General features: G+C 45.4%; 1 long non-coding RNA gene across 13 annotated transcripts; it reads right to left on the bottom strand.

Moving 5' to 3' along the window:
• Window positions 1-1,566: 1,566 nt before the first annotated feature.
• Window positions 1,567-6,712, bottom strand: LOC100838134. Of its 13 annotated transcripts, none has more exons than XR_001407614.2 (12): window positions 6,194-6,696; window positions 6,005-6,122; window positions 5,729-5,936; window positions 5,354-5,459; window positions 4,829-4,974; window positions 4,590-4,741; window positions 4,299-4,509; window positions 4,031-4,105; window positions 3,466-3,747; window positions 3,066-3,207; window positions 2,666-2,807; window positions 2,012-2,407 (listed from the first exon to the last, which is right to left on the bottom strand). It is a non-coding gene; the product is annotated as an uncharacterized LOC100838134 (long non-coding RNA). The 13 variants fall into 13 exon arrangements; XR_002962502.1 differs by having other exon boundaries at window positions 6,005-6,119; window positions 6,207-6,695; XR_002962501.1 differs by having other exon boundaries at window positions 6,207-6,695.
• Between the last annotated feature and the right edge of the window lie 3,831 nt (window positions 6,713-10,543).

The following is a 10,543-nucleotide window of genomic DNA, read 5'->3' on the forward strand; positions in this document are numbered from 1 at the left end:
AACAGGTGATGCCGGCCCACGCCCGGGGGTTGCTGTCGCACCAGTGGCACCCGGGGTACCACCGCTGCGCGACGCGTGGGCCTTGTTCCCGAGTCCCCGTGAAGGTCTCGTCCCGGGAGCGTCTATGAGCAACCCGGCAAGCTACCTGCCCGGAAGGGGCTTGCGGGGCTTCTGGGGAAAATCCCGCCTGGGCACCTCCCGGGAAGCTGCTTCCCGGGGAGGGGTTCCCGGGCGCGCTGGGCCCGGGCGCTTCCCGGGGTCGACTTACCGGGGCAGAGGGTTCCCGGGCGCACGCCCCTGCCCCAGGCGTGGGGCCCAGAATACAGGTCAACAGCGCCGTGCGGGCGTGTGGCGGGCGTGGGGTGCGTGGCCCCACCGGGGCCAGGAGTAAGGCGCGCGGCTCAGTAAACGAGCCGACCGACGGGTTGTTACCCGTCCGATCAAAAGAACAGTGGCTATCCAATCCTACTCTAGAGTTCTAGACCCCTAGCGGCGGAGGTGGCGTCCATGCGCGCCACCAGCTCACCGAGGGAGAGTTGGATGCCTCTCGCTCGACATTTGTAGCCCTTGCACCATGGCACCTGTGGCATCCCCTTAAGCATAAAAGGAGGACCCCTGCCAACGGTCAGGGGGTTGGGTTCTCGTTAGGTTGGTTAGCTTGGTTCAGCTCATTGGCATTCTTGCTAACAGTGATCGAGAATAGCAAGCAGCACTTAGCCAAATAGGGGCGAGACCATCCGGGAACCCCCTAGAGGAAGAACTTGTAAACACTTGGTTTCGGTAAAAAATAAAAGCTCAGACAAGCAGGACGTAGGATTTTACACCTCCGGGTGGCCTGAACTTGGGTAAAATCTTTTGTGCATGAGTTCTTTGCTTGCATGCACCTTGGGTGTACCCCTCTCTGGACTGCGTACGCCATCGGCCATGCCGGCGATCGCCGGAGCGATCCTCGACGCCCCTTCCGAACCTAAAAGGGGGTGTGCCAGCACGCCCCCGGTGTCGGAGCCCCGTGCGACGACATGTATAGACACTGAGTTAGTCCAGATCTTCAAAAAGTTGACCAACGTGCGTTAATCTTTTGAATTAAACAACCAGCACTCCAATTGTGGTAGAAACTAACATCATTTCCTCTGAAATATTACTGTTTGCGAACTAACAACACTTCCTCTTGCCTGAGAGCTCTCCAATGTCGTTAGATTGAATCAACCGGACGATTACACAATGTCATATTTTCATCTATTTTCAATGTTACGGATATTCATTGTTACAAATATCAACAATACTAAATGAGTGCATTATAAAATATCCATTCTTGTTCCACATGTTGTTATTTTTATCTAGATAATGTTTCCTACTTTAAAACTAAGATGCAGAACAACACAAAATGAGTGCACTACGAAATAATCCAATATACCAAACGTGTATAAACACTGAGTTAGTCCAGATCTTCAAAAAGTTGACCAACGTGCGTTATTCGTTTGGATTAAACAGCCAGCACTCCAATTCTGGTAGAAACTAACAGCATTTCCTCTGAAATATTACTGTTTGCGAACTAACAGCATTTCCTCTTTCCGGAGAGCTCTCCAATTTCGTTAGATTGAATCAACCGGACGATTACACAATGTCATATTTTCATCTTTTCTCAATGTTACGGATATTCATTGTTACAAATGTCAACAATACTAAATGAGTGCATTATAAAATATCCATTCTTGTTCCACGTGTTGTTATTTTTATCTAGACAATGTTTCCTACTTTAAAACTAAGATGCATAACAACACAAAATGAGTGCACTACGAAATATTTCACAATACCAAATGTGTATAGACACTGAGTTAGTCCAGATCTTCAAAAAGTTGACCAACGTGCGTTAATCGTTTGGATTAAACAGCCAGCACTCCAATTCTGGTAGAAACTAACAACATTTCCTCTGAAATATTACTGTTTGCGAACTAACAACATTTCCTCTTGCCTGAGAGCTCTCCAATGTCATTAGATTGAATCAACCTGATGATTACACAATGTCATATTTTCATCTTTTTTCAATGTTACGGATATTCATTGTTACAAATATCAACAATACTGAATGAGTGCATTATAAAATATCCATGCTTGTTCTACATGTTGTTATTTTTATGTAGATAATGTTTGCTACTTCAAAACTAAGATGCAGAACAACACCAAATGAGTGCACTACGAAATAATCCACAATACCAAATGTGTATAGACACCGAGTTAGTCCAGATCTTCAAAAAGTTGACCAACTTGCGTTAATCGTTTAGATTAAACAGCCAGCACTCCAATTGTGGTAGAAACTAACAGCATTTCCTCTGGAATATTACTGTTTGCGAACTAACAGCATTTCCTCTTGCCTGAGAGCTCTCCAATGTCGTTACTTTGAATCAACCTGACGATTACACAATGTCATATTTTCATCTTTTTTCAATGTTACGGATATTCATTGTTACAAATGTCAACAATACTAAATGAGTGCATTATAAAATATCCATGCTTGTTCCACATGTTGTTAATTTTATGTAGATAATGTTTTCTACTTTAAAACTAAGATGCAGAACAACACAAAATGAGTGCACTACGAAATATTCCACAATACCAAATGTGTATAGACACTGAGTTAGTCCAGATCTTCAAAAAGTTGACCAACCTGCGTTGATCGTTTGGATTAAACAGCCAGCACTCCAATTGTTGTAGAAACTAACAGCATTTCCTTTGAAATATTACTGTTTTCGAACTAACAGCACTTCCTCTTGCCTGAGAGCTCTCCAATGTCGTTACTTTGAATCAACCTGACGATTACACAATGTCATATTTTTATCTTTTTTCAATATTACGGATATTCATTGTTACAAATGTCAACAATACTAAATGAGTGCATTATAAAATATCCATGCTTGTTCCACATGTTGTTAATTTTATGTAGATAATGTTTTCTACTTTAAAACTAAGATGCAGAACAACACCAAATGAGTGCACTACGAAATATTCCACAATATCAAATGTGTATAGACACAGAGTTAGTCCAGATGTTCAAAAAGTTGACCAACCTGCGTTAATCGTTTGGATTGAACAGCCAGCGCTCCAATTGTGGTAGAAACTAACAGCATTTTTTCTGAAATATTACTGTTTGCGAACTAACAGCATTTCCTCTTGCCTGAGAGCTCTCCAATGTCGTTAGATTGAATCAACCTGACGATTACACAATGTGATATTTTTATATTTTTTCAATGTTACAGATATTCATTGTTATAAATATCAGGAATACTAAATGAGTGCATTATAAAATATCCATACTTGTTTCACATGTTGTTATTTTTATCTAGATAATGTTTCCTACTTTCAAACTAAGATGCAGAACAACACCAAATTAGTGCATTACGAAATATTCCACAATACCAAATGTGTATTGACACATAGTTATTCCAGATCTTCAAAAAGTTGACCAACCTGCGTTAATCGTTTGGATTAAACAGCCAGCACTCCAATTGTTGTAGAAACTAACAGCATTTCGTCTGAAATATTACTGTTTGCGAACTAACAGCATTTCCTCTTGCCTGAGAGCTCTCCAATGTTGTTAGATTGAATCAACCTGACGATTATACAATGTCATATTTTCATCTTTTTATCCATCAGGAGTATGAGATACCAGAGGTACTCTAAGTGGGGGCAGAGGACGTGGTCCAGAAGAATCTGGAACTTCAGACGCTCTTCAAGGACGCCAAGTATTATCTAAACCAAATGGTAAACAAAGCAAGAATCGTGAAGAGAGTCCACAGCAAAGACTCCTATGGTAACATCGAAGGCAAGTAAATTGTCACAATAGCAAGTTTTATTATTTGTTATTCAGATGTAAGATGCAAGCAAACCTATTTCTAAACAACATTTTACTATAGTAAGGAATTGGTAAATGGTTAAAATGAATTACAATGTATTGTTTTGTTATGCAGTAGCTGCAAAATGTCTCAAGTGGACCGTTGAGCACATAATCAGCAAGGAGAAGGAAATAATTGACCTGAAGGGCATGCCGATGCCAAGACCTGCAGAGGTGCACGCCGTAATGGTTGGTCAGCTCAGCATCTTTTGATGCCTGCATAGGAACTCCAATGTTTGAATGTTTGTTCACCTATGAACTATCAGCGAGACTTTAATCATAACATAATGTATTAATAATGTTGTTCGGGATAAGCAGTATTTGGTGCCATTGAAGATTTGTATCTGTCTTTATAACTATAAAGATACCAGCATATGTTTCTCTAAATCCCAGAGATTTGGCTTCTGACCTTATGGGTCCATAGATCCTGGCATGAGTTCCAGTCCTTTCACTTGTTTTTCTGGCAGCTGATGGTAAACTCAATGCTGAAGGTCCATCACAATTGCTTGAGTGCCAATGATGCTCACTGGCAAGCCAGCAACCAAATGGAAATAGCAAAGCTGCAGAACAGGCCAATACACTTGTTTGCCGCCTGTTCAGGCTTATTCTCTACCGTTATTCTGCACAAGAGAAGATCGGATGAAAGAAAGAGAAACAACTGAAAGTTACAAGATCAAAACAAAAACAAAGGGGGTATTACCTGTTAAGCGCACATACCGGCAAGCTTGTGACTGATGACCACGCACAGCTAAAAAATTATATATGTGCACTTTAGAGTGGTTCACAGAGTCACGTGCACCATTAAGAGATGCTTAACAGATCTATCTTCCGAGGGAAAGAGGGCGGAGCTGGCTGAGTATATGAATTAGAAAATTAAGTGTAAACTGTAAGAACATCGAGACCACTTCATTCTAGCACAGTGAGGGCTCGGATCCTTACCGAGTAAGATCAACAACTCTCACAGTGTACATTTCATCGAGCTCGACCAACCGCCGGGTGCAGATGACAGGTGAAGTAACCCGTCCATCATACATCATACAGAAGTAGTTCTTTCTAAAAAGAAAGTAATCGACACCGAAAGAATACTGAAAGCAGCAGCAACAAAAACAACAAAAGGAGGAAGTAGATTCAGATATTTTGCAGATAGCGGCGAACTTTTAGCATTTCTAGCAGGTTTTATAAAACGGGTTCTCATAGGGGAGAAAAAAAAAGGTACTCTCCTCCAGCAGGTTGCCTAGAACTAGTTCTCAAAATTTCTGATTCTCTCAAAGACCTAATATGACAACACACACTACAAATGATGCGACAATTGATCAAATGGACTACAAAATATTCATGGTAGCATGACACAACAATTTTATAAATTTCTTTGGCTGCAAGGGGAGATGGTTCGCTAGATTTGAGGATGAGGAGAGAAATTCTCTAAAAATAATTAGGATGGGGAATCCCACACAGGGTACTTACCGGAGCATGTTTTTGCTATCTTTTACGGAATGCCGGCAGTTTTTACGATTACGAGCAACTTTAGGAAATCTTCTAGATATGCTCTTCCACTTAAAAGCAGCCGGCCCTGCATATAACCAACGTCAGCGAAATGGCAAGCGTCAGTGAAGCCGTGGCGTCGACAAAGATAATCAAACACTCTTTTTACGAGATATTTAAGTCAACTTTGACTTACGTAAACGTGTTATAAAGAACTGCGGGAATATAGTGTAGATGAAAAGCGAAAGGCATCGGCATGATAAAGACGAGATTCACAAAGCTCGATATAAGATCATCACTTATTGTTGTCACACGAGAAATACGTTGGTATTTCAAAGAGGGTTGATGAGAGCGTACCGATTGCAGACTTTTCTTTCTGACGGTTCTGCATACAGGCAGACGCCCGTTTGATTTCTGATTTCTGTTGCAGAGCTAGTTTGAGGGCTTCTGAGCGCCTGGTGCAGATCTGTATAGCCATGGTCACGAGGCAAAAGTATTTCGTCATGGGTTCTTCCGCCATCATGGTCCACCGGCTACCGGCGAAGATAGTTTTTCGCAGGCAGATCTAGAAAAGGCGGAGTGATAAGAAAACAGTACTAGTATAGCTTTTTGAAAAGGGTAAAGGGAAATTACCTCCCGCCCGGCGTTATCCGCCTAGCCGCCAGCGAACAGAGTCACGGCTGCACCGCTGCAGAGGAGTTTGGCTCAAAGATGTAGCCGTAGCTACAGGGCATGCGAGTAAGATTTTCTACTAAAATAGAACGGATAGACTGTTAGATCCAGAAAAAAACGCAGAGAAAACGTAGAGAAACTAGCACTTACGACCGTAATTAACCTCATCGCCGTTCACGAGGACGACCTACTTGCCGTGGATCCCAAAGTCTTCCATCGACTTCGTGCGCGTACAGGAGCACGGTTAGAAACAAGGGATCCGGAGAACGCGTAGGAGAACTTTGACCGGTAACTGTTGCCAGCGGCGATAACCTCGCCGTCGTTGACAGGGAGAGCGGAAACGGATCGACGGACTCCAGATCTATACCGCAGAAGGCAAATGGGATTACCTCTCGCAGGAGACGGAAACAGCGACGTGCCGCCGATGAGAGATGCTCGCACGACGTGCAAGGATAACTCCGGTACAACAGATATGACACTCGACTCCCATGATTTAAATTGGACGAGACATGGGCACGCTAAAAACCCAGAGATTTAGAACGAAAACAGCTTTGATCTTAAACTAAACTATTGCCGGAGATGGCAGTTACCTCGACGTCAATAAGAAACGGATCGACGCGTCGAGGATCTACCGATCACAACAAATCTAGAAAATGGACTCTCGCCGTAGACCGACACAGCGATGCCACCGATGAGAGATTGCTCGTATGACGTGTGCAAGTAAGACTCCTATAGATTAGACGATGGACGGATGGAGACGGCCACCTCAGCTGGATTGAAACATGAGAACAGGAGGACACCGGTGGAAAAAACAGAGATCTAGACCAAAACAGGGGACGCGTTGACAGATTTTGCCTGAAACTCTCGCAGGCGGCGGCAGTTACCAGCCATCATTAAGAAACGTAACGACGCATCGAGGATCTACCGGCCAAAAAGCCAGAAGACAACCTCTCGCTGGAGACCGAGACGGCGATGCACAGAGATCTAGATCAAAAACAGGGGACGCGTTGGACAGATTTTACCTGAAACTCTCGCAGGCGGCGGCAGTTACCAGCCATCATTAAGAAACGGAACGACGCATCGAGGATCTACCGGCCAGAAAGTCAGAAGACAACCTCTCGCCGGAGATCGAGACGGCGATGTACAGGGATCTAGACCAAAAATAGGGGACGCATTGGATAGATTTTACCTGAAACTCTCGCAGGCGGCGGCGGTTACTAGCCATCATTAAGAAACGGAACGACGCATCGAGGATCTACCGGCTAGAATTTTTGTCCCAGAAAGCCAGAAGACAACCTCTCGCCGGAGACCGAGACGGCGATGTACCGCTGGCAGAGAGATGGTAGCACAACGTCTACAACGACTTCGTGCGGGCTCAAGGTAGACTCTGTTAACCGGATCCCCTGTTAACCAACGACAGCGAACGGTCTCGGTCGCCATGGAGGCGAAGGTAGGGTGGGTGGGGGGGGGGGGGGGAAGAAACACGTGACCAGAGGGAGGAAGCAGCTAAAAATTGGAGTAACCTAGCAGAGAAGTCGCCGTGGTGACGGGGGCATCCTAAAACAGGCTATCGAGTGCTCTCGGGCAAAGAAAAAAACGCTATAAAATCGCGGGATGCGTTACCGAAACGAATTACGGTACGTGCCGTGGGGCAGTAACTATAGAATTAAAATCTTTCTTAAATTGGAGTACTACTTAAAAATCCTTGCGTAATCAAAACGTATTTTTTTGCCAACCTGTTGCTCAGCTGAAGATTTCAATTGCTGCCCACCTTGAGGTTTGGAAAACATGCGAGCGTTCGGCTCCTATTTATATACCATGGACTCCGTTGCGTCTACCCTTTGATGTTGCCTCGGTGTTTCTTGTGTCACTCCCTTCCGCCACCGCAGCTCTGCTACATTGCCATTTTCTCTTCGATTTGTTCCTACGTGCAGACCAAGCATGCATGTGAGCCTGATGGGGCGAACGTTTCTTCTCTCGCTTGCCAGCGACTCCCAAAGACACCTACCGAACCGCAGCCTTCGACTCCACCCTCCTAAAGTGTGTCTGCATCGCCGGCAGGTCGGTAGGTAGGTACTTCATCGAGTGCCTTAATAGATGTACTAGTGCCGTCCCATATTAAGTGACTCAGATTTTCCCAAATATGAATGTATCTATGTAGCGTCTAGGTCCATATAATAGAAAGTCACTTAATATGTGACGGAGGGAGTATGTATCTGCACTCAGGAATCTGTACAGGACGGAGGGAGTATGTATCTGCACTCAGGAATCTGCACACGGTCATCCAAGACGACCCATCACAAAATGTTCACCCTAATCAGTGGCGGAGCCAGGTTTTGATTTTGGGTGTGGCAAACACCGCGTTTTTAATATTGGGTGGGGCAAATACGTAGCAGTTCTATTTTTTTCCTCATTTTTTCTGATAATTTCTATTGGTAAAAAAGAATTTCTAAAATTATTGTCCCACCCAGTACATCGCCGTCATAATCGTCTAGAATAAAGTCCTGTCACGTGCAGGGTCTTTTCCCCCGAGATATAGTTCAATTTTTTGAAACGGTCTACGTGTTGAATGATCAAAAAACGGTCAATCGTGTGATTTTTATCAATTCTCTCGTCCCATTCGTTCTTTCCATATCGTTTCTCGGCTTGATAGTCCCCCTAGCAACCAGAAATGCCTTCTTGCACCTGGGTGCGATCACACACTCAGTCTCATCCATAGAATCGGCATTGAGATTCGAAACCACTTAATACATGCCCATGTATTCTTGAAACCAAAAATAGAATGGCTCCGTTTTTGCAGTTGAGGAGACACATGTAGGGCACGTGGTCTCTCTCCAATCTCCCTCCCCCGATGTCTCTCTGTCCCTCCAGGCTGTTGGAAAATTAAACAATTTCGAGAGTAACAATTCAATGAATGATTTCATAATATAGATCATAACGACAGTAGCAATTAACAGATGCATCTCAAAAATACTAGAAGTATTAAACAGCCCAATGAACAACAATATGAACTCGCAGATCATAGCTAAACTGTAGATTGGATCACGGATTACGTACTGGCGAGGTAAAGAAGCCGTTGCTATTGCGTTAGCTTGACGAAGTTGTTGACGAAGAAGACGGCGGACTGTCGCGCACCCGCCAGCTCGAGGAGGTAGACGACCCGTGGTTGCACGGAAGTGAGCAGTCGCGCGGAACGCTTCCGAAAACCTTATTCGCCCTCTTCCGTACAGGATCCCAAAGACGAAAGGTTCCGGAGACTTCCTCTCCCGTTCGCCGGTGCACGCCGGCGCTCGGGATGGAGTAGACTACGAAGACGGCGCAAGAGCGAGAGGCAGACGAAACCCTAAATCGGTTGTGTTGCGTACCGATCGAGGGACGGGGCGGCTGTATATATAGTTACGCAGGTATAGTTCGGTTCGGTTTAGGAAACCTGAACCGACTCCACAAAATCTGCACGCGTCCGTAACAGATTCCAAAATTACCTCGTGCGCATGACAAAAAGATAAGAAGCCCGACCCCGCACCGACACGACATGTCACGTCACCGCTCGGCCTCGAACTCGATTGATGAAACGCGGCACGAGCGCGTTGTGCAAGGCGAGGCGAGCGGAGGAGGAGGAGCGTGCGTGGGGATTTCCCTTGCTCACTTGCTTACTACTAGAGCTGCGTATCCAGGTCGTGGAACTCTGGGAGGGTGATCCTCTCGAGAGAAACTGATTTTCTTTTCAGACCAATCAAGATATTGTGGTAAGGCAGGTGGCGTGGCCATGGCCATATGCACCTGTCGGGTTATTAACTTCTGAACCCGGTTTGTTGGCCTGCCCTTCTGAATCATGCATACGTGACCTGCTAGGGTTGGATATGACTCGCCAACAACAGGTAGCGACTCCAGAGATGGTTGCGATTGGTTCACTGCTTCAGCTAGGTTGGTTTGGAGCAGGCGAGCCGATGGGGCTCCGATGGCCAGAGTCGCCAGAAGCTGAGCCGGCGGCAACTTGATGACTCCATTGCTGGAATACTAGGGATAACCCATGTGTACGGTTGTCTGCTGTGCTCTAGCAAACTCAAGGTGTAACTCCTTGAATCACCTGCACTCCCTCAAAGGATGGTTGGGCTTAATGTTGCCTTGTTCGTCCTTGTAGACATGGAATGGGCAAGGAGCCGCCAATTGCTGAGAGAGTGTAAGCTGGCCTCCCTTGCGTCGCCACTGAGGTTTAGGCCCACGAGTTTCACCGCTATGGTCTCTTTCGACTTGAGAAGTGGCTGCGACAAAGTCGGGTGAGGCTGGTTCCTCAAATGCACGACCCTTGCGCTTCCTCCGTCGTTCGAAGGCGCGGTCTCCACCACTGACTGGGGATTGACCACGCTTGTTGCGGACCGAATCCTCGCCATCATTCCATCGGTTCGCGATTTCCATTAGATAGCTGATGATGGTCGTTTATACGTGGCTTTGAAATTGCGCGTAAAAGCTTGTACCAGCTCGTCCCATGAAGTGACCTCG

This window comes from Brachypodium distachyon, chromosome 1 (genome assembly GCF_000005505.3).
Source record: "Brachypodium distachyon strain Bd21 chromosome 1, Brachypodium_distachyon_v3.0, whole genome shotgun sequence".
Taxonomy (NCBI): domain Eukaryota; kingdom Viridiplantae; phylum Streptophyta; class Magnoliopsida; order Poales; family Poaceae; genus Brachypodium; species Brachypodium distachyon.